Below are 24,823 nucleotides of genomic sequence, written 5' to 3'. Positions count from 1 at the left end.
TCCCCAGCAGTGGAATAGCGGGGTCAAATGGGACTTCCAGTCCTAGTTCTTTGAGGTATCTCCATACTGATTTCCACAGTGGTTGCACCAGTCTACACTCCCACCAGCAGTGGAGCAGGGTTCCTCTTTCCCCACAGCCCCACCAGCATTTGTTATTGGTTGATTTCATGATAGCAGCCATTCTCAGAAAGAGATTTATTAGTGTATTAGAGGATACCAGATGGCTCCTAGGACCCCAGAGGGCCTAAAGAAATGGACTCTGACCAAGTTTATGGGAACAAATCTCAGAGCTATTCCCAAATGGCCTGATCAAGGCATTGCTGCCTCCACTCTACCATTCTAGCTAACTCCAGGGGTATGGAAGCTGCTGTCACCATCTATCCCAGGAGCACACTGACTCCATTGGTGATCATGCTGACAAAACAGATGCCCTTACCACATCTGTTTTCCTGCACAACTTGCTTCCAAATCATCTCTTGTAGGGGTCTGCCTGGTCAATGGAACTGTGTTTGCATGCAGGGGTGGCTTCATGGAAAGCCCCCTGCACAATGCAGCACAGCTCCTCTCCTCACACTGAGTTCAATGCTCTGCCGCTGTGATCTTAAATTGTTAATAGTTTTATCTTAGTGCTTGTGCTTACATGTGAAGTTTGATGGGATGATGGAGCATGTGTGTGTGAGGAGCTATGCCTGGGGGTGGCATGTGCATACATGAGCTCAGGCTCACAGGTGTAAGGGTGGTGAGTGTTCTGAGCAGTTGGCCTGGATGCCCAATGTTGCACCCTCTTCTGGGATAGTCCAGGGCACTTGAGGTTCCCAGGCAGTGGCCTGGGAGGGACCTGGCCTATGTTACTGTTGGTGATAGCAATAGCAGCAGCAGCAGCAAGAGGAGGGTGGGAGGAGGAGGAGGAGGAGGAAAAGCAGCAGCAACTCTGGGATTGAGGGGTAAGACACTGGGAGAGAAAGGACTTCATATATGATAGGGTAAGACCATGGCCAGATTATCTTTGAATCCTGGTTCCACCTGCACAGATATTATTTTTCTAGTCTGAGAACTGGGATGAGAACTAAAGGTACTTTAAAAATTGTTATAGCTGGGTGTGGTGGTGCACACCTGTAATCCTAGCACTTGGGACAGTAAGGCAGGAGGATGGCTGTGAGTTTGAGTCAGCTTGAACTTCATGGTGAGTTCAAGACCGATCTATACTACATAGTGAGGCCCTATATAAAATAATTATTACAAAATAAAAGCATATACAGAAACATTGCAATAATAAAGCACATCAGGGAATTATTAGAATTCTTCAAATAGTTTAGGTCACTGTGGTGGTGAAACTATGGCATGCATGCCACTGTGAGCCATTTGTTGTGGCTGAAAGCTCTAAAAGGTTTTCCATCACTGGTTTAGGATCTCTCATTTTGAAAACTGTTGCAACATTGTACAATGAATATCCACAGGGTTAGAAAAAGAAATTAAATTTTGATGGTTACATATGATGGAAAAGAACTTCAGTTCTCTCTGAAGGTTGGAATGAGCCAAATACTAAGAAGTTCATCTTATGATGAGTTTTTCTTGGTATAAAGATAATAGTGACAAAATGCCTAGATAAATTTTCTAAGTTATACACAAATTATGAATCCACTTTCATTTTCCTGTATGATTTCATCTAGCCACAGGAAATGCCAAAGGATACATTAACAATCTATTGTATGAATTTTCTTCTAAAAATTGTTTTTTTCCAAAATTAAATTCAGACTAACACAAAAATTATTTGTATGAGGAGTTAAATGTTTTTAGAAAATTTGTTCTGGCACTGAGGAGGAGGTGAGCCTACTAGACTGTTGTACCACTGCCCCCAGCACCGAGGAGCAGAGCCACCCCCAGTGCTGAGGAGGAGCCTTCCAGGCTGCTGTACCACCACCCCCTGTGCTGAGGAGGTGAGCCGAGCAGGTCAATCCCCCCACTGAAATGAGAAGACATGTAAAAAAGTCTCAAAACCAGACTTCCAGATCACCTAAAGCAACCCCAAAGAGAAAGAGATGGAACTATCTGATACTCAACCACCTGGACTCCCTGAACTGGCAACAAAAGAGGATATGGAAAAAAAGTAATCAGAAATAATTTCTCACATGACAGCAGAGATTATGCTCATAGTGCAAGACATGATTAATAAATCTAGAGAGGACACAGATTAAAAAAATAGAGGAGCTGAGGAACATGATGGAATCCCAATATAGGAAACAAATGGAATCCATAAAGCACATGCAAGTAGATTTCCAGGAGATTAAAAACTGCATTGAAAGTTTACCCAGCAGAATGAGCCAAAGTGAGGACAGAATTTCAGATATAGAAGATAAGATTGCAATTAGTGACCAAGAAAAGAAAAATTTCTCTAAAATAGTAAGGGACCACGAGAAATCAATCCATGGCTGCTAGATAATGCAAAGAGAATAACATAAGACTGATTGGAGTTAATGAAGAAACAGGAGAGAGTGCAGATGACATTAAAAAAAAAACTGTTCACAGAAGTGATGACAGAAAGCATCCCAAGCAGGGGATAAGAACTTAACATACAGATAAGTGAGGTATATAGGACTCCAACTAGCCATGATAAAAAACATATACACCTAGGCATATAATTGTTAAGATTCCAGAAACCCAACAGAAGAATAAAATTCTATAAGCAGTTAGAGAAAAGAAACAAATCACATACAAAGGAAAGCCCATCAGAATCACGGCAGACTTCTCAACACAAACCATCAAGGCAAGAAGAGCTTGGAGTGATGTATGCGAAGCCCAAAAGGAAAACAGCCTCGAACCCAGATTCATGTACCCTGTAAAACTCTCTTTCAAAATTAATAGAGAAATAAGATACTTTCACGACAAAGAGCACCTTAGGAACTTCATGAATACCAAACCAGCACTCCCAAAAATTTTAGACAATATCCAGGAAAAAGACAAAGAGGATCACAACCCCAGGAAGCCCAGCAGAGTGAATCCATTAGGTATGACAAGAAATTAAACAAAAAGGGGGAGAATCCAACAAAAAGAAAACGTCATCACAGTGATATGTCAATAAGTATCAGTTATAACCATCAATGTTAATGGTCTCAATTCATCAGTCAAAAGAAATAGACTGGCAGAATGGGTCAAGAAGCAAGGTCTAACAATATGCTGCATACAAGAAACACACTTAATTCAAAAAGTAACTCATAGACTGAAAGTTAAAGGGTTGAAAACAATACTCCATGTAACAGGAAATGAAAAAAAAGCAGGAGTAGCTATCCTCTTTATAGATCAAATGGATTTCAAACCAACACTGATTAGGAGAGACAAAGAAGGACATGACATTCTTGTAAATGGAACAATCCAAGAGGAAGAGAGGACCATCATAAATATATATGCACCAAACACTAGTGCACCCAACTATATAAAACAAATACTAACAGACATGAAAAATAAAATAAGCACTAAGACAATAGTAGTGGGGGACCTCAATACCCCACTGTCCCAAATAGATAGATCAACTAGACAAAAAATAAGCAACGAAATACTAGAACTCAATCAAAGTCTGGAACAAATGAACTTAACAGATGTTTACAGAGTGTTCCACCACACAAAATCAGAATACACATTCTTTTCAGCTGCACATGGGTCATTCTCCAAAATAGACCACATACTCACTCATAGAACATGTTTAGTGCAAAGGAATTGAAGTTATCCCCTGTATATTATCAGATCATAGTGCAATGAAATTGGAGATCAATAGCAAAAGACATGGCAAGAGTTTCATAAACACATGGAAAGTGAACAACATACTTCCAAATAACCAATGGGTCACAGAGGAAATTAAAGAAGAAATCAGACAGTTCCTAAAATTAAATGACAATGCCAATACAACATTTTAGAATCTATGGGACACAATGAAAACAGTCTTAGGAGGGAAATTCACAGCAGTGAAAACTCATGTTAGGAAAACAGAGTGAGCTCAAATAAACAACCTGATGCTGAACCTCAAGCTTCTAGAAAAAGAAGAGCAAGACAAACCCAAAGCTCATACAAGGGAGAAAATTATAACGATAAGAGCAGAAATCAATGCAATGGAGACTAAGAGAATGATACAAAAAAAAAATCAATGAAGGAAAGAATTGGTTCTTTGAAAAAATAAACAGAATTGACAAACCCTTAGCCAACCTTATCAGAAAAAGGAAAGAAAAGGCCCAAATCCATGCAATCAGGAATGAAAAGAATGAAATTACAATGGACACAGCAGAAATCCAGAGCATCATCAATACCTATTTTTTTTTTTTTTTTTGGTACCAGGGATCAAACTCGGGTCCTTCTGCTTGCAAGGCAGGTGGCAGAACCACTGAACTAAATCCCTGGCCCCATCAATACCTATTTTAAGAACTTATACTCCAATAAGATGGAAAATATAGAAGAAATGGACAGATTTCTAGACACGTATGAATTACCAAAGTTGAATGAAGAAGACCTAAACATTATAAACAACCCAATATCAATTAACAAAATGAAAACGTAATTAAAAACTTACCAACTAAGGAAAGCCCGGGCCTTGATGGCTTCACTGCTGAATTCTAGAAGACATTTAGAGAGGATCTACTGCCACTATTGTTTAAAGTCTTCAATGAAATTGAAAGGGGAGGAATACTCCTGAATTCATTCTTGGAAGCAAGCATCAACTTGATCCCCAAAGCAGAGAAAGATCCAACTGAAAAAGAGAACTATAGGCCAATCTCACTAACGAACAGAGATGCAAAAATCCTTACTAAGATACTGGCAAATAGAATGCAGAAGATCATCAAGAAGATTATATAGCCTGCACTCCTTTGTTCAGAGGCAGCCTGGCAGATTGATTCTTCTCCTTAATAAAGCCTTGTTGTGGTTAAAAAAAAAAAAAAAAGAAGATCATACACACTGACCAAGTGGGATTCATCCCAGGGATGCAGGGATGCTTGAACATATGCAAATCAATCAATGTAATACACTATATCAATAGAGCCAAGGATAAAAACCATATGATCATCTCAATAGATGCAGAAAAAGCATTTGACAAAATCCAACATGCATTTATGGTAAAAACCCTACAAGAAATTGGAGTAGACAGTCTTTACCTCAATCTGATATAAGCCATCCATGAAAAACCAACAGCCAATATCATACTAAATGGTCAAAAACTGAAATCCTTCACACCAAAATCAGGTACATGACAAGGATGTCCACTATCACCAATCCTGTTAAATATAATTTTGGAAACATTAGCCACAGCAATCAGACACGAGAAAGAAACAAAAGGCATAAAGTTAGGAAATGAAGAAGTCAAATTATCATTATCTGCAGATGACATGATACTCTACATAGAACACCCCAAGAACTCCACCAAAAGGGTTCTAGATTTAATAACCAAATTCAGTAAAGTAGCTGGATACAAGGTCAACACACAAAAATCAATAGCTTTCCTCTACACCAATGACAGACTCACTGAGAGAGAAATGGGGCAAACTATTCCTTTCATAGTAGCGTCCAAAAAACTGAAATACCTAGGAATCAACCTCACAAAATAAATCAAAGTCCTCTTCTCTGAAAACTATAGCACTCTGAAAAGAGAGACTGAAGATGATATCAGAAAATGGACAGACATCCCCTGCTCCTGGGTAGGAAGGATCAACCTACTGGAAATGGCCATACTTCCCAAACTATTACATGGATTCAGTGCAATCCCAATTGAAATTCCAGCAGCATACTTCATGGACCTTGAGAAAACAAGCCAAAAATTCATTTGGAACAAGAAGAGACCCAGAATAGCAAAAGCAATTCTAGGTAACAGAGACATGGCAGGGGGTATCACAACCCCCAACTTGAAACTATACTACAAAGGTACTGTGTTAAAAGTAGCATGGTTCTGGCAAAGAAACAGAGTGGAGGACCAGTGGAACAGATTAGAAGATGTAGAAACAACTCCAGACAAACTCACCCACCTCATCTTTGACAAAGGAGTCAAACACCCTCACTGGAAGAAAGATAGCCTCTTTAATAAATGAGGCTGGAAAAATTGGGTTTCAACTTGCAAACAATTAAAACTATACCTCTATCTCTCACCATGCACTAAACTAAAATTGAAATGGATTAAAGATCTAAATATTAATACAGAAATGCTTAATCGGCTGGAATAGAGGTTAGGTAGAACTCTTGAAGACATTGGTGTAGGAAAAGATTTTACTAACAAAATCTCAGTTGCCTGTGAACTAGCACAAACAATCAACGAGTGGGATTTCTTCTTATTAAAAAGCTTCTGCTCAGCAAGAGAAACCACCATTAGTGTGAAGAGACAACCCACAATGTGTGAAAAAATTTTCACCTGCTATTCCTCAGACAAAGGTCTACTATCTCGAATCTATAAAGAACTCAAAAAAAATCAGACCTCCCCAATTTAAAGACCCAATCTAAAAATGAGCATCTGAAATGAACAGACATTTCTCAGACAAAGAAGTAGAAATAGCAAATAAACATATGAAAAAATGTTCAACATCACTGGTCATTCAAGAGATGAAAATGAAAATAACACTGAGATTCCACCTCACCCCAGAAAGAATGGCTGCAATCAAGAAATCAACCAATAACAAATGCTGGCTGGGCTGTGGGGAAAGAGGAACCCTGCTCCACTGCTGGTGGGACTGTAGACTGGTGCAACCACTGTGGAAATCAGTATGGAGATACCTCAAAGAACTAGGACTAGAGGTCCCATTTGACCCCGCTATTCCCCTGCTGGGTATCTCCCCCAAAGAATTAAAAGAATCATACCACAGTGATATATATGCATCCATGTTCGTAGTAGCACAATTTGTAATAGCCAAAACTTGGAAGCAGCCCAATGCCCATCAACTGGAGACTGGATAAAGAAAATGTGGTTTTTTCATAAAATAGGGTACTACTCAGCCATAAAAAATGAGAAATTAGAGACATGTACAGCTAAATCGATGCACATTGAGGCAGTACTCTTAAGTGAAATAAGACACTCATGTGTAAATATCAAATAGTCTCTCTAGTGTGAGAAACTGAAAGTGTAAATAAAGTGTAAAAGGTATAATAGATAATGTGAAATAGGAAGAAAAGGGGCAAAGGGGAAGTGGGAGGGGTAGGGGAAAGGACAGAAGGGAATGGAATTAATATGCGAAAATGAAAAAATGGAAGCAGTCTTTGTAAATAGGGAGGGATGGAGGGGTTAAAGGTTGGGGATGGGGATGGGGAAAAAATAAGAACCAAGAGAGATTATATAAAGGAGCAAATTTCCAATGAAGAATGTCATTATATTGTATACCTAAAATGTACCACTAAAATTAATTTTAAAAAATGAAAATTTATTCTGCAAGAATCATCAGCTCTAGATACACTAAAATTCATATTTTAAAAATTATTAGAAATTTATCTGAATGTTGTCAGGCTATAAAATACTTTTATGAAAAATCCAGCAATAGTAGCATCAACAAAAAGTCATTTTCAAAATTAAGAATTATAAAAATTATTTGGGATGTTGCATTTGCCAACCATCACTTTCAATTAGACTGATTAAAAAATGATGTTTCTAAAAGCATACATTTTAACCTAGCAAATAAATTCACATGAAAGCAAATTTGAAAAAAAATTATGATGAATCAATCACACCAATATTATTCTATATACTATTTGAAATTGACACTTTTTTATAATTTATAAATCTGTTGTTACTATATCACTATTACCTCATAGTTCATTTTGTGAGTAATAAAATTTTCTAAATAAAAATGGATTATCTTTTCATGTCTTTAAGTATTCATTCCCTTCTACTTTTTGTTTATTTATTTTTTAAAGCAAAATATTTATTGGTACATTTTAGATATACATAATGGTTAACACTCATCATACGGACTTTGCACCTGTACATAATATATCCTGCCCCTCAAAATTTCATAACAATAGTTAATACTCTGTGTATTGTTATCTTCAAAGTAGTCACTTAGAATATAAGATATAAACCAAAAAGATTCTTACAAAAAAGAAACTAATAACAAAACTTTCTTTTCAATAAACTAAGACAAACTTATAGTATAAATAAAACAAAGTAGTGTATGTATTAATTTTTTTGAAAGAACAAAATATGTAATTTGGGGAAGTATTTGAACTTCTCCCTATTTCCTATTTATCTCTCTTCTATTTGGCTCATTTGTATGTGTATGTGTATACAGTGTTTCTCATATAAGAAAGACCACGCGATATTTGTGCTTATGTGTGACTTACTGCCCTTAACATTATGTTTTCAAGTTGTATCCATTTACTCACAAATGCTTCAAGTTTATCTTTCACAGCAGTGTGGTACTCCATTTTGTATAAATACCACATTTTCCTTATTCATTCATCTGTTGATGGACATATTTACTATTTCCAAGATCCAGCTATTATAAATTGTGCTGCATGGGTATGCATACATCCCTGTAATATATCTTTTGGAAAACACCTGGAACGATATCTGGGTCAAATGGAATTTCTAGTTTTAGTTTTCTGAGCATTCTCCACATACATTTCCATAGTGGTTGCACTAGTTTACATTACCACCAACAATGTAGAAAAGTTTCCTTTCCCCCTCATCCCCATCAGCATTTGTTATTAGTAGGTTTTTTGATGATAGCCATTCTTTCTGGGGCAAGATAGTACCTTAGTATAGTTTTAATTTGTATTTCTCTTATTCTGATGCATACTAAACCTTGAGAACCACTGGCCCAAAGTCATGATTTCTTTAAGATTACAAAATGGTAACTAATACCATTATTCCTCTTCTGCATTTACTAACTTGAATTCTTTTTTCAAAGTAACAAGAAAATACTCCATGGACCACCAACGCTGGTAAATAAGGTTCATTTTATTGAGGAATGGGATTGTATTGAGAGCTCACAACTTGTGATGCAGGCATATTCACAGCTACTGGGTCGTCACTGTTTCCAGGTTTCTTCAGTGGAGAAAGCTTGAAAGTACTGTGCTTTCTGTAAAGTGTGGTGGCCATTCACCATATACAGTCCTTCTGATCCTCGGACTGTCAAGGGCGGCGTGGACGGGGCCATCTTGTCCCGGAAAAAGAAACTCATGTGCTCGGGTGAAAGTTCAACAAGGGTCAAACCCGGCCCCTTCACGTCTCCTCAGTCAAGCAGAGTCCCCTTCTACTTTATGAATGAGACCGCCCTTTTTTTTGAGACAAGGTCTGGCTCTGTTACTTAGGATGGGCTCCAATTCACTATTCTCTTGCGTCAGCCTTCTGAATAGTTGGGACTACAGGCATATGTCTCTGGGCCTGGGTGAAACACCAGATTTTCAGTTACTACTGGGCCTTGTAAATTGTGTGGCTGGCCCTGGTTACATCCCCATGCTTTAGGTGTAAAGAAAATAGCTGGGATATGTAGTTTTGGAGGATTCTACCTTAAGAAAGTGTTAGAAACCCAGTAGCTAAGGAGAATACTCTGCCCACCTCACTGGCTGCCAAGCCAGTGTCCATATTTATTCCCTCTTGGTTTCAGTGATCTTAGCAAAGCCGGAAAGAGAATGAGGCTCACTGGATTAACTCCACCCTTCTCAGGAAGGATCAGCAACTTCCAAAGGCCAGGGTGGCGCATCACAGTGAAGCAAGCTGTGCCCTCGCTGAGATACGAGGGGTGGTTTCACTAACAACATGTGGCCTCTTGGCTCCAGCTCCACTTTCTCAGTGCTTCTGGATTCTTGTCTGCCTCCCAGAATCTATTTTTGCTCTCTTTTTTTGCCATTTTATTGCCCTGTAATGCACAGAATGGATCGACTGCTAATATTTACCTTTCTCAGAGCTAGGTCCCAGGAAGCTCTTATTGATTTTAAAGGGTTAGTCATTTAATCTCATGTCATTTTTGTGTTTGTTGAATGGCCACAGTAGTCCTAGAGTCCTCCTCTGTAAATACGCTGAGAAGAAAAGAAAAGCAAGTTTCTCTGAACTGAGAAATGAATTCAAATCCATAAGTCAAGAGCCTCTTCCAGGGGCCTTGGCAAAGGCACGTTTGCCGTCAGTGTTCGGGTCTTTCTTTTCATGCCCTGAAAGACACTGTAAGTGCTTGTGTGTATGGATGGCCAGTTTCCTAAAATAAATCTCCTTGTTTTTTCATCCTTCTTTCGTTCTTTAGTGTTGTACAGTTTTATTTATTTTTTCATTCTTACAAAATCTTTTATTTCATTTTTATTTATTTAATAAAATGTAAGCCTAGAGCTGGCTAAACTGGAAGCATCTTATTCTCCTTTCTCTTACTCCTTGTTGGGTGGGCTTCAGAGTTACTGTCTCTTTTATCTCAGATATGGCCTCAGTGATCCCCAGCCACTGCTGCATTCTGCTAACTGAGAGGTGGCCTCCCTGCTGATGTCCTCTACCACCTGGGCTATGATTCCATCTATCTACCTTGTGCAGTAAAGTGAGCTCTGAAGTTCACTTTCATTTCTGCTTGAAGACTCTGAACTCATGGTATCTGAGGCCTTTGCAGCAAAGATGAGGCTGGTGTTCCTATAGGGGGAGGAGCTGTGTCCTCCCAGAGCTCCCCTGAGCTGCTTGACTCTTTCCTTTTTTTCCTACCCCAAGTGGTCCCATGGCTAAGGACCAGAAGATGAATGATCTTAATGTTGTCTTTTCCTCCCTGCTTATCTTATGAGAGTTCTGTCCTTTTCCATTGTCTCGCTCCCTTGCCTTAGGTTGGGAGAGTCTCTTACTTCTATGTCCTATTCACTTATGTGGCCTTCATTCTAGGACAAGGTGTCCTGCTGTGGAACCATTCACTGCTTCGGTAACACACTTGCTGTCATGTCTGCTGCTGCATGCATGCTTGTGTTGCCCTCTGGGGAGAGACCAGCAGCTCTTGCCCATGTTGTAGAAGCACACACCAGTGACAAATTTGCACAACTTGCTCCAACTATATGAGGTCCCTCTGAGGACACCTGACACGGCATGCTGGTTCACTTGGATCCATGAAGCTGCTCCTGCAGGTGCTGTGTTTTTGTTTCCTGAATCTGCAGACAGGTGTCTCCATGTGCTCAGTGCCTTCTGTGGTGCATCATGCTACCCATGCTGCCACTGGGTCCTGGAAGTGCTGTTGGGTCCATGCTTGTGTTGGGTCCTGGAAGTGCTGCAATAGGAGAAGAAAGAATGTGTTTCCAATAAAAATACACATGCAGGAGGCATGTTCCATGAATTTCTTCCCTCTCAGCATAATCAGAGGAGGTGGTTCCAAGGAACTCAAGGACCATGGACGGTTCCTAATGGTGACCCCTTCTCCATGGAGTCTTGTGGTCACTGGACTTTGCCTCAGACACAAGTATGTTCATTGTCTCCTCAGTTGGGGTGGCATGGGTACAGGTGTAGGCTTTCACAGAATGTCTTAGGAGATAAACACAGCTTTCCCAGGGAGCAAAAATACCTTCAGCCTTGAAGGGGACACAGCTGAAGGTGAAGAGTGGCCAGTGGCAGGCTTCCAGTGGAGTGTTGTGCCCATGATTCTGGGTGGCTGTCTTCACAAGCTTGCAGGGAAGCAGCCAGGAGAGCTCCAAGACTGGTAGAGGACAGAAACCTGTCGCCTTAGTGCTTCAGCCTTTTCAGCAGTATGATATCAAGTATTGCTAGGCTGGGGCTGGTGAATATGAGGTCCACAGTTTCCATTTCCATAGTGTATGCATTGATCAAGACTCATTATTTTTAGTTCACCTGGAAAAAGTCACTTTTAAAGATCTGTTAGGTTAATTTAAATTTGATAAGTGGTTTCTTGGTATCTTAAATCCTCATGCAAGATAGTATACTCTCTCCATGCAATTGTTGTTGCAGTTCTAATGGTGGTATTAAGCATCCCCTCTGCTTGCTGTTTCCACAGTGTGACATGGTAACATAGAGATGCTGCCCAATACCTTCCTCACCACATCTTGTAGGTCACCCCATGCTCCCTGAGCCTCCTTAACACATGGCTGAGCTGTAGTCCTGCACAGCTTGTGTTGCTGCATAGCACCCTGGAGGGGCCACCTAGGAAGAGATGGGGGGATACAGCTTACTCATCACTCAACTCTAGCCCTTTGGTGCCAGCTGGGGTGATCCTGTGGCAAGATCCAGGTTGCATCTGTCAAGAGCATGGAGATGTGAGGGGCATTTGGGAGGGACCTCCCTGGGCCCAAGGTTCCTATTCACTGCAGCCTTTGCCTTTCCATCCTTCATTCTGAGCTGCAATTCAGAACTGCTCACCTTCCTCCTGAGTCTCTCTGTGTCTCATTCCTGCTCAAAGAGTAACCATCAGTCTCCTTGGGAAAGGATGATGGCTACAAAAGGAAGGATGGCCCATCTCATGACCTTAAAAAGAGACCACTGAAACACAACTTATTAATGTTTTATAGATCACTGGGACTAAGTCTTTCAGTTAGAGATAAGAACCCTGTGCCCAAGAGTCTGGCAGGGTTGGGGTTTCCTGGGTCATGATCCAGGGCTCATCTGCTTCCCTCCATGCTGCCCCACAACTGCCAGGATAAAAGAAGCAGCTGTTTTTGTGATGGTATCTTAAAAGATGAGATTGGCATTTAAATCAGTAGACTCTGAGAAAAGGAAAAACGAGACTCCACTCCATAATGTGGGTGAACCTCATCCAATAAGTTGAAGAGCTTCACTGAAAAACACTGACCTTCCAACCCTCCATATCTGTGGGTTCTGCATCCATGGACTCACCCAACCACAAGTCAAAAATACTCAGGAAAAAATTCTATCTATATTAAAAATGTAAGGACATCATTTTAATGTCATTATTCCCTAAACAGTACAGTATAAGAACTATTTTCATAGTATTAGATGTAATGCCTAAATAATTCTCAGCAATCTAGAGATGAAGTGTGTGAGAGGATGTGCACAGATTATAGACAAACACTACACTGTTTATAGAAGAAACCTGAGCATCTGTGGATTTTCCTATCCACAGAGGGCCCTGGAACCAATCCCCCAAAATATTGAGGATATATTATATTTAGATATTGTAGATATATATAATTTTTGACTTTATGAGGGTCTGAAAGCATAAGGTCATTCTGTTCTTCACTGTCAGTACAGTGTTAGATGATTTTGCCCAACTAGAGGCTAATGAAATGTCTTGCACGTGTTTAACACACCTAGGGTAAGCTGTGATGTTCTGTGGGTCAGGGGTACATATTAAATTCATTTCCAAGTCATGATATTTTCAGGTTTGTCAGGATGTAAGCTCCTCGTAAGTTAAGTATCTGCACTTGTACATACACATGTGCATGCATGTGCCCACGCACACACTCACTCATACACACTCATATATAAAAAATTTTGCTTCTCTGGAGAACCCCATTACAGGAATACAGTCTCTGTTAATATTGTTCTCCTTAGGACTTTTACATGTTATTAAACAATTTTATTGTTCTTTTCTAATGATAAAATGCATATTGTAGAAAATACAAACAAATGGTGCAAAGTTGGCACTGTAAATATTTTGCTGAGTATCCTTTTTTTCTATACATACACAGACAGGCAGACTCCACAAAATTTGGATCATGTGCTTTTACTTTGTCTTTTTTAAAAAAATAAGATTAATTGTAAGCATTTTTAAAATGCCATTAAAATTGTATGGAAAGATGTTAGAGTCTGCCCATTAGTCTGTTTTTGTGGGACATTTAGGTTGTTTCCTATTTTCTGCTATACATAATTCTGCAATGAAAGTTTTTGTACATAAATCTATGTTTGTCTTTGATTATTTCCTTAGGGAAGATTCCTGGAAGGGGAATTACTGAGAACGTTGGACTCATAAATGAAAATTATGAAAAATGGAAGGGGAAATGTAATAAATTAAATAAATTGTGCTGCTTGACTCATTTTAACAGAAAATAAGAAACACCTGATCTCCTCCAGGCAAAAAGCAGTGGTCATCAATGATATTAAGGGAGGTGGGAGGTATGGTAACAAGAGAACCAGATTAAGAGCCAGATTGTGGAGTTCTAGAACTATTTCCCTTCTCCTTATGGCAAGGAAAGGCCCTGTTTGTTCCTGGTTTATTTATCTGTAGAGTGGAGAGATAGTAACTGCCCTGCCTACTTTGCAAGAGGTGTGGAGGGCCGCTGATGGACTGTATGTGAATGACCCCCCAACCCCCTGGCCTTTCTCCTTCTCTGAGAGGAAGTGAGACCCTATTGCTTTTGGAAAGTCTGATTTAGTTTTCCAAGAATTAATCAGTAGTCTTTTCTCTAGAACTTTCTCCAAGCTGTTTTCTAGCACATGTAATGCAGGACAACAATGATCAGTTTGTCCAGATGGTCCACGAGTCCAAGTCTTACTCATCTTTTCTTCTCATTGGTGCTTAATGCACTCTAAAGCACGCAGGAGATGCCTGATTAATGTTGACTAAAAGAAATGACATGCTAAATGAATACAGTGCCATCCACAGCATCTATTAAGCTCCAACTGTGTGTCTCTGAATTTGAGACATTCCCACCAAAGCAGAATTAATACAGCATTCACTACATGCCCACTTAGTCAGATGAGTGCACAGTGCTATAGAACTTGGTGCAGGGAGCCATTGCCAAGGACTGTGGTCAGCGAAGTCTTCTTGTATTAACCCAGGCCTTTGAGAAACATTCACCTTCAATGAGGAGAAAATTAAAGATGTCACCCTAACCAGTGGAATCTCATGAGCAAAGGTGGTCCAGTGGCTTTAGGTGTATCATGTATATAATAGTGGTTCCATAAAAGCTTGCTGATTGGGTGGATGAAGAGTACAGTGCTGCCTCATCTATTCTGAGAACCACATGGTAGAGTGGTGCTTTCCCAGAGGAACTGTCTATTCCATTAACATGAAAACACACTGTTCAATCAACATGGCTGGAGTACTTTGACTCACCTCATCAGTTTCCAAATACAGGTACAAATGCTGTTTAGCTAAATTTCCTCAGTGCAGCACATAAAATGACAGCCCCATGTGCCTTCACCTGCTCCTCTGCCTCTGGACTCTCAGTGGACCCGTGATGAATGATTGGGCTACTCTAGCAGAGCAGCTCCCAAGAGCAAGAGACACAAAAGTCCAAGCTACTCTGTTCTGGCTGAAATGACCCAGCCTTTTGTTTTATATCAAAGTCATATTGTTTGCCAGAGACCAAAATTCAGGAATGATAGGGATTTATCACAAAATCATCAATAAATTTCCAAATAATCACGTCAGGCAATATATTTTGTCTCTTCTTATGAAAGAAGTTCAAACTTGTCTTTAAGATTGATGAGTCATACATAGATTGACATTTTTCAGGCAAAATTAGTTTCAGCTGTGAATAATAGCATCCCTCCTTCCATTTTCCCAAACAAAAGTAAATAAGACAACAGCTTAATTCATTGATATATATATATAAATATATATATCCCAGGGTAGATAGTCCAAAGTTCATAAGTTGACTCTGATGTCCCCAGGGATACACACCTTCTAGTGCTATTCCCAACCATCCCTAGGACAAGTCCTGCTTCTTCATGTCCAAGATGGCTGCCACCATTTTAACTACCTTGGCTACTTTCCTAACAGCAGGATAGAAGAGGTACAAGAGGAGGGGTGAAACTTCTCCTTCCTTTTTTCCCCCCATTAACTTTATTGGTACATTTTAGGTATACAATACAGTTACATTCATCATTGGGATCTTGTACCATTACATGAGTCTCTTGGTTCTTATTTTTTTCCCCTTCCTTTGCCCCCCCTTCACCCCCTCCACCCTTCCCTATTTGCAAAGACCTTGTTTCCATTTTTTCCTCTTCTCATATTTTTTCCTTTCCCTTTATTCCCTTCCCCTACCCCTCCCAATTCCCCTGCTCTTTTAGACCTTTTCTTCCTGTTGCACAATATCAGTTATACATTTTTTAAATTACAATATTAAGATCTAGGGACGTTACCACAGATTTTACAGAATTTAAAAGGATATAGAAAGCATATTACAAAAATCTGTTTTGAAATAAATTTGACAACTTCTAAGAAGTAACTTAGAAGACAAATTAAGGAAACTCTGGAGGAAATATAAAATTTGAATAGCACCTACTAAAGAAAGTATATTTCTAGCTTGAAAACCTACCTATATGACAACAGTAGGCTCATAAATATTTTAACTGATAAATTATATCAAACAATTAAAGCAGAAAAAAGAAGGAACACTTCTCCCCTCATTTTAGGAAATCAACACTGTGCTAATTCTAAAACTGGATAAAGATAATAGAAGAAAAAAGTATGAACATAGAAATTTGTTCAACAAAACAAACTCTTAAAAGTCAGATCTGGCAGTATGTAGAAAGTGGTTTTGTTATAGGGATGGCAGTGTTGGTTCAGCATTGGAAGATCCACCCCCAAAAGTCATCATTTTAACAGAGGAAAGGAAAAAGCCATATGATCCTGTCACTAGTTCGAGAAAGAGTATTGGACTAAATTCTACAGCTGTTCATAGTAAAAGCTATCAGGAGACTAGAAGTAGAACAGAACCTTCTCAACAGATCAAAGACATGTACTCCATACTTCCAACAAAAACTCCTTCTATGAATAGAGATGATACAATGTTCTCTCCCTAAAGTGGGGAACAAGGGCATATATGCCCACTCTTCATCTTGTGGGACTATATGAGATTGAACAAAGGTTACTCCATGTTGCCTCACTCAATACTCCCCCTCCCCTTCTGAGTAAAACATGTGATGTCATTTCTGGGAAGAAAAACAAAGGTTTACGGAATGCACAGTGTTCTTTGAAATTACCCAACTCCCCATAAACAGGAAATGTACTGGAACATGCTATCTACTATCTAAATGTACTGGAACATGCTATCTAAATCCCCTAACCATCAGCATCTCGCCTTTGTCATCTCTGCTTGCTAACTTCCCCTTGCAACCCCTATAAAAGAGCCTCGGACTCTGAGCCAGTTGCCTCTCTAAGCTTGTTTGCTTGGAGGGTGCCGTCTGGCCAGATTAATAAAGGTCTGTTTTACTTTCCAACTTGTCTTGTGTGTTCCCTCCCGGGTGTTCTTCATTGTAGTCAGCTCCTCAGAGTGTTTGGTAAGGCCCTCGGTCTTACAATCTGTCCATTAGACTTTGAAACATAGGTCTAAACCAAAATAGTCTGGCAATAAAATGACACAACTAGGATAGGATTGGCACGGCAGAAGCAAAATCTTTATATGTAGATGAAATGATCATCTACAGAGAAAATATTAAGAAATCTCTAGGGCCCCCTAGAACTTGTACTTGAATTTAGCAGGATTAGAAAACACAAGGTATATATAAAAATTGAGGTCTGTGTATACTTGCTATAAATGAAGAACTGGATATTGAAATTTTAAAGTTATGTAAGAGTACAAAGGACCCAGAAAAGCCAAAGACAAAAACAAAAACAAAAACAAAAACAGTGTTGGGAGACGTTTAGCACCCAATTTTAAGACTTCTTCTAAAGCTACAGTAATCAAGGCAGTGTTGGTGTAAGGAAAGACATATAGATCATTTGAATAAAACAGAGAATCTAGAAATAGAACCACACATATATGGTCCACTGAGTTTTGAAAGATTATTTAATGTTAGCATTTTATAGAATATAAACTCAATTCAAGAGCCGAGGAAGAGATAGTGTCTTCAGCAAATGGCACTAGAACACCTGGAACCCATATATAAAAAATTAACCTCAACCCTTTTTTTCCATACATGAAAATAACTTGAAGGGATCTATGAACCTAAATAAGAAAGCCTAAAAGTGTAAAACTTTAAGAAGAAATTATAAGGGAAAATATTTATGAATTCAGGGTAGGCAAGAACTACCTAGGATACAAAAACCATGATGTATAAAAGAAAAATAATTGATGAGATTCCATAAATTTAGAACTTTAAATGACATCATTAAAATTCAAAGTCCTTAAACAGACCATATTTACAATGCATATAACCTATGAGCAGAATATATAAAGAATTCTTAGAGCTCATTAATAGACAACCCAATTAAAATGTAGACATAAGATGATAAATAGCCAGCATAGCACAAGGAATGGTGTGCAACTCTAGAATCAGAAAAATACTAATCAGTACAATAATAAGATTGAATTATATACTCATTAGGGAAAGTCAAAAGTTTTAAAAGCCTTGTCATGACTTTTTCTTTTTGTTGGATTCTCCCCCTTTGCGTTTAATTTGTCACCCCCAATGGATTCATTCTGCTGGGTTTCCTCGGGTTGTGATCCTCATTGTCTTTTTCTAGGGTATTGTCTAAAATTTTTTGGAGTGCCAGTTTGGTATTCATGAAGTTCCTGAGGTGCTCTTTATCATGAAAGTATCTTATTTCTCCATCAATTTTGAAAGATAGTTTTGCAGGGTACATCAATCTGGGTTGGAGGCTGTTTTCCTTTAGGGCTTGAGATACATCACTCCAAGCTCTTCTTGCCTTGAGGGTTTGCGTTGAGAAGTCTGCTGTGATTCTGATGGGCTTTCCTTTGTATGTGCTTTGGTTCTTTTCTCTCACTGCTTGTAGAATTTTATTCTTCTGTTGGATTTCTGGAATCCTAACTATTATATGCCTATATGTAGATTTTTTTTTGATCAAGGCTATTTGAAGTCCTATATGCCTCACTTATCTGTATGTCAAGTTCTTTTCCCCTTCTTGGGAAGTTTTCTGCCACCACTTCTGTGAACAGTTTTTTTATGTCATCTGCACTCTCTCCTCTTTCTTCATTGACTCCAATCAGTCTTATGTTATTCTTCTTTGCATCATCTAGCAGCTGCTGGATTGATTTCTCGTGTTCGCTTATTATTTTGAAATAATTTTTCTTTTCCTGGTCATTAATTGCAATCTTATCTTCTATATGTGAAATTCTATCCTCACCTTGGTTCATTCTGCTGCACAGACTTTCGATGGAGTTTTTAATCTCCTGGAAATCTATTTGTATCTGTTTTATGGATTCCATTTGTTTCCTATGTTGGGATTCCATCATATTCCTCAGATCCTCTATTTTTTTATCTGTGTCCTCCCTAGATTTATTAATCATGTCTTGTACCATGAGCAAAATCTTTGCTGTTATCTGAGTAATTATTTCTGATTTCATTTTTCCCAGATCCTCTTTTGTTGCCAGTTCAGAGAGTCCAGGTGGTTGAGTATCAGAGTGTTCCATCTCATTTCCCTTTGGGGTTGCTGTAGGTGATCTGGAAGTCTGTTTTTGAGGCTTGTTTATGTGTCTTCTCATTTCCATGTGTGGGGGGGTGGTGCCTCTGGCACCCATGCGGCTCAACTTCTGTGCCCTAGGAGCTTGGGATGGCAGCAGGGGAGCTTCCTTCTTGGTGCTGGGACTGGCTGAGCTTCACTGCCCTAGGAGCCTGGGATGGAGGCAGGGAGCTTCCTTCTGGGTGCTGGGACCGGCTGACCTGCACTGCCCTAGGAGCCTGGGATGGAGGTGAGGAGGTTCCTTCCGGGTGCTGGGACTGGCTGAGCTTCACTGCCGAAACTTCTCCTTCTTATAGATTTTTCTAGAAATCCCACACAACACTTTGTTGGATCTCATTGGCCAGAACATAGTTGAATGGTGACAAGAAATTAGGGAATGCCATCCTTGAGTATCAGTGTGCTCATCTAAAAACTAGATTTGAAAGAGTAGAAGATGAGTATTTCCTGAGAAACCATTCATCTCTGCCACAGACTTGATTGTACCTATCATTATCTTTGACTCACTTCAGAAAGCAAAGCAATTTCACATACAAGTGAAAGATAGAAAAACGTTATCCTTGGGGGGAAAACTATTCTCTGAATCCTAGACTAAAAATTTCAGAGATGCTGGAGGCAAGGACTTTCTGAACAGAACCCTGATTGCACAGGAAATAGTGCTGAGAATAAAAAAATGGGATCATACCAAATTAAAAAGCTTCTACACAGCAAAAGAAACAACCAACAGAGTGAAAAGCCAACTGACAGAATGGGAAAAAATATTTTCCAGCTATTCCTGACAGAGGACTAATATTCAAAATACAAAGAACTCAAAAAAATATCAGACCTCCCCCGAAATAAAAAATCCAATAAAAAAATGGGCAATTGAAATGAGTAGACACTTAACAGAAGAAGTACACATGGTCAATAAATACATAAAGAAATGCTCAACATTGCTGGCCATTGGAGTAATGAAAATTTAAAACAACACTGAGATTCCATCTTACCCCAGAAAAAATGACCATCATCAAGAAGTCAAATAATAACAAATGCTGGTGAGGCGTTGGAGGAAAAGAAACACTTCTACATCATTGGTGGGAATGTAAAGTACTTACAACCACTACGGAAATTAGTATGGAGAGCCTTAAAAAAAACTAAAAATAGAAATTCCACTTGACTTGGCTATTCCTCTTTGAGATATCTTCCCCCAAAATCTAAAGATATCATATCATAGTGATACATGCACACTCAGGTTTATAGCAGCACAATTCATAATAGATAAATCTTGGAAGCTGCCTATTTGTCCATTAACAGATGAATGGATAAAGAAAATGTGGTATTTACACACAATGGCATACTACTGTGCCATAAAGAAAGATAAACTTGAGTCATTTGTAGGAAAATGGATGTACCTTAAAAGACTATAATGTTCAGTGAAATAAATCAGACATACAGCTTAAATATTGCATGATTTCTCTTATATGGGAAACCAAAATTATAAATAAAGAATAAAATAAAAGATGGAAAATAGGAAGTAAGGATCTAGATCTTCCTCAAATGGGAGAGGAATCAAGAGATAGGTGGAGAAGGGAGGGAGAGGAGGGAAAGAGGAAGAAAAAATAGCTGAAATATGTTAGGTACATGGACCAATTCCCCACATGGAATGTAAACATTATGTACTGCAAACATGTACTAAAAAAGCAGAAGTTTATAGCTTTATTAGAGCACTGATATGTCTAGTACTCTAGCTAAACACACACACACATACACACACACACATATATAATAAACATAAAATGTATTTTTATTTAAATTGTTAGGGTAGCAGCTGATATTTGCATAAGGCACCTCCTATTTTACAAATCAGACAACTATGTTGTCATATAGTTGCATTTATTTTTTAAGTTAGGGACAAGGGTCTCACTATGTAGTTCAGGAACTCGAGGTGATCCTCCCACCTCAGCCTCCCAAGTGCTAGGATTACAGGTGTGCACCACCATGCCCTGCTTATAGTTGTATTTTTCAGATTTAATTATTTCAACTTTTTATTATGAACCATAATATACATACAGGAAAATGGATAAAGCATAAATGTTTCTTACTTTTCAATAGAGTGTTCAAGTATTTCTACATCTTTTAAGTTGATCTCAGCAGCTGTGTGAGGGAGAGACAGATGTCAGTCTCATCACCTATGTGCCCTAAGTGAGGACATACATAGGGCAGATGACTTGCATGAGGCTCAAAGCCAGCCGTGGGTGCAGAACTTGAACACTGGCTTCTTTCCCCAGAGCACCTTATGCCTTTTCCCCAGGCTGCCTTCCCCAGAGACTATAAAAATCCAGTGAAACCTGGCAGAATCAGAAAGAGGTGAGAACACCTTTCTAGAAAATTATTGGTAAGTGAAAATGCACAGAATGGAGTAGTATTCAGTGAAGCTATTTAAACAAGATACCTCCAGAGCTCCAGGGGTAAATGCAGTGTGAATTACTATGTGAAATAAACAGTGTCTAGTGAGGGGAACATGCAAAACTGCTCTCAGAGATTTCAGATTTTGCTATAAATGAAAAAAGGGGGCCAAAAGGACACAAGTTTGGCAGTGCTTTCTCTTTGTCACTATTTTTGGTTTCCTGTCTGAGGAAAGTTTTGAAAATTTCCTTGTAAGGACAAAAGAAAAAAATTACTCTATGACCTCAGGACCTCAGTAGAAGCAACCATGAACAAATATTCCTCTTCTCCTGCAGTTGGAAAAAGCTGGTAGTGACTGTAAAATCTTGCCAGCCACCCACAATGGCAGCAGCCTATGGGATCAGGCTCAGTCCCAAAAAGTCGCCTCTGGAATCACAGGGCTCAGTGTTTCTGTCATGGAATGCCCCCTGGGTTGGAAGGAGGGCACTCCCTAAGTAGAAGGCAGGTTTTTCTTCCTTATGTAGGCATTGGATTCCAGCCCTTACACGAGATGTTTGGTGATATGTATTCAGTCTTATAAACCCTTTCATCTATACAGTTTCTTCTAGATGGTGGAAAGAAGAGAAGCAATAAAGTGACTCACTCCCATGCATTTGTAGATTAATTATAATGGTGTGAACAAGTTGCTGAGCAATGGGAATAAAGGATAATCTGTCTCTACAGAGGAATCTTTAGCTGAGCCTTCTCATTTATTTATTAAACATGCATGTTCAATGTGTATTGAGTCCCAGGTAAGAGCTTTACAAATAGTAACTCACTTAATACTCCTAACAACCCTCTGAGAGAAGGATTACCTTGTAAGTGAGGAACCTGAGGTTAAGTTTAATTAACTGGTCAACATCAAGGAGCTTGTAACTGGATGTGACACCCATGCCCAGAACTACTGTGTTGACTGTCTCTCATCTTCCTACACAGCCATCCAGGAAGAATGTCTACTTGAAAATGGAATGACTTCACAGTACAGGTTGTAATGAGATACTTATTAGATTGAATGCCTTTAGAGTAGATGGAAAAGTACTAAATTTATGCTTTTCTGAAGGAAGGAAGGAAAGAAAGAAAGAAGGGGGAAGCAGAGAGGAAAGGTCACTGTATACTCGGCAGAGGATCTGGTTCGAACATTCTCTCACAGGATGTCACTGCGGAGGACAAAGTTGTTACCATCCGGTGTCCTCATTTCTTCAAATAAGGACCATCACGACCAGCCTACTTTCATTATAGGTTGTTTATTTGTCAATTAAGTCAAGTCAGATAATGTATGTCAAAGTACTTTTTTGTTTTCAATTTTTCCTTATTTTGTCCTTGCTTTGACTTTGGGATGAAGGAAAAAAAATACAATTCAAATTAAAATTCTCATGTTCTCCAGAAGTCATTAGAACTAGCTACTAATCTTTTTCCCTCTGGCTGAACATTCCAAATATTACAACACTTCCCCAAATACAAAACATTAATTATTATAATGATACTTTCAAAAAGGAAACACTTTCTGAATGGCATTCATCCAAAACCTTAAAGCATACTAATCTGAAAGGTTTCAAAATGTTTTATTGGCTTGCAAACATTCAGAACTCCTGTTTATCAGGAAAATAAGGATGATACAACTTGTGGTTGCCTGTTGTCTCTGGCAATAGTTTTCCTGAAGCTTCATTTTTTAAGGCCCCTTCCTCATTCTGCTCTCACTTAATCACAGAGCAGGAGCTCATGAACTTCAAGGTGTCTACTGTCTTTTTCTTTCTTTTTCCTAAGAGAGTTTCAAGTGCACTCATTAGGGTTCCCTCAGGAGGACTGGGATTGGGGGAGGAAACTTTTGGGTCTGAGTAATATTTAGCTCCATTTACTTATCTTTCTACTCAGCTGGATGTCCCACAGGCATTGAAAAACCAATATGTCTGAAGCTGAACTCATTATTACAAATTGTCTTCTCTTTCTCTGTTCCTATTTCAGTCACTGGTATCACCACACAGCTAGCCTTGGAGCCATCCTTGGCTCTGACATTTGTCTCACACCCATTGTCATCAAGTATCACGATCTCACCTCTTTACTGCTGCCATCATGGTTCACCTTCAGTTCATCTTCCATATTATGCAGAGGGATCTTCTGAAATATAAATCATTGGAAATAACTTCAGAGGTTTCTCCTTGACATAGGAAATAACCTGCTATTGTTTTAAGTGTCCCCCAAAAGTCCATCTGTTAAATGCTTGGTCTTCAACCTGTGGTGTTACTGGGAGGTGGTGGAACCTTTAAGAGGTGGGACCTACTGGGAGGTCTTTAGGTTATTGGGCATGTACCCTTGGAAGGGAATATGAGACCCCAACACTTTCCCTTCTCTTTTTTGCTTCTTGGCCATAAAAATGAGTAGTTCTACATTGCCACAGACTCCCACTGTGATTTGGCACCACAGACTCAACCTAGTAGGGCCAACTGATCACAGGCTGAAAACTGTGAGCCAAAATAAACCTTTTCTCTAAGTTTATGATCTTAGGTATCTGTTATAGTAACATAAAGCTGACTAATGTAGGCCCTACCTGCTAGTAGAGTAGAAAGGATTTTAATGACCTGTTCCTTCCCACCACTCTGAGAAGCCTCTGCTCCTCTGAATTCCGTGCACAATTCTGCACTTAACCACAGTGGCTGCATTAAATTGAAAATACCTCTCCCACTATTTTTTTTCTGGCTAACTTCTCCTCTTTCAAATATGCAAATCTCCAGGCTCCCCAGACTGCTATGATACCCTCTCTGCTACCACCACAGAGATCCAATCATAGCCCTTGCCATATCCTATGCTGTTTGTTTACCCTTATGGTACCCACTTTGGGCAGAAGATCTTGAAGAGTTGCAGCTGGTTGTTTACCTTTGTATTTACAAACCTAGTATAATAAAGTATGAGATCAAATATTCATTTAAAAATGTTGCTAAACAAATGAATGTATCCTAATATCGCACTGCACACTGATTGCCTGTGGTCTCAGCCAGCACAATCATTCAGGGCACACTATACCCCATGAAACAGCATTGACTAGGACGTCCATTTCCAATCAAGAATTGTGGAGTGAGCCCATGCCCATGGAATCTTCTGGTCATATTGCAAAATATGCCATCTATAAACAACAACCTAATAGGGTACAAGAACCG

At 39.2% G+C, this 24,823-nt stretch overlaps 1 long non-coding RNA gene across 2 annotated transcripts in view; it reads right to left on the bottom strand.

Moving 5' to 3' along the window:
- LOC106009170 (uncharacterized) overlaps positions 1–24,823 on the bottom strand; it is a 96,570-nt gene that overhangs the window by 55,694 nt on the left and 16,053 nt on the right. Inside the window, exons 2-3 of one of the 2 annotated variants that reach the window (XR_002393924.2) lie at positions 23,724–23,786; positions 12,072–19,662 (exon numbers count right to left, since the gene is read on the bottom strand). This is a non-coding gene — a long non-coding RNA (uncharacterized LOC106009170). Of the gene's footprint in view, positions 1–12,071; positions 19,663–23,723; positions 23,787–24,823 lie in introns of those variants that run through there. The other variant, XR_001183277.3, reaches the window with a different exon arrangement.

Source organism: Heterocephalus glaber, unplaced genomic scaffold, assembly GCF_053883595.1.
Source record: "Heterocephalus glaber isolate CG9 unplaced genomic scaffold, H.glaber_assembly_v1.0 deba00001553, whole genome shotgun sequence".
Classification (NCBI taxonomy): domain Eukaryota; kingdom Metazoa; phylum Chordata; class Mammalia; order Rodentia; family Bathyergidae; genus Heterocephalus; species Heterocephalus glaber.
The sequence above is the reverse complement of the archived record's forward strand: the minus strand, read 5'-3'. Positions and strand labels throughout refer to the sequence as shown.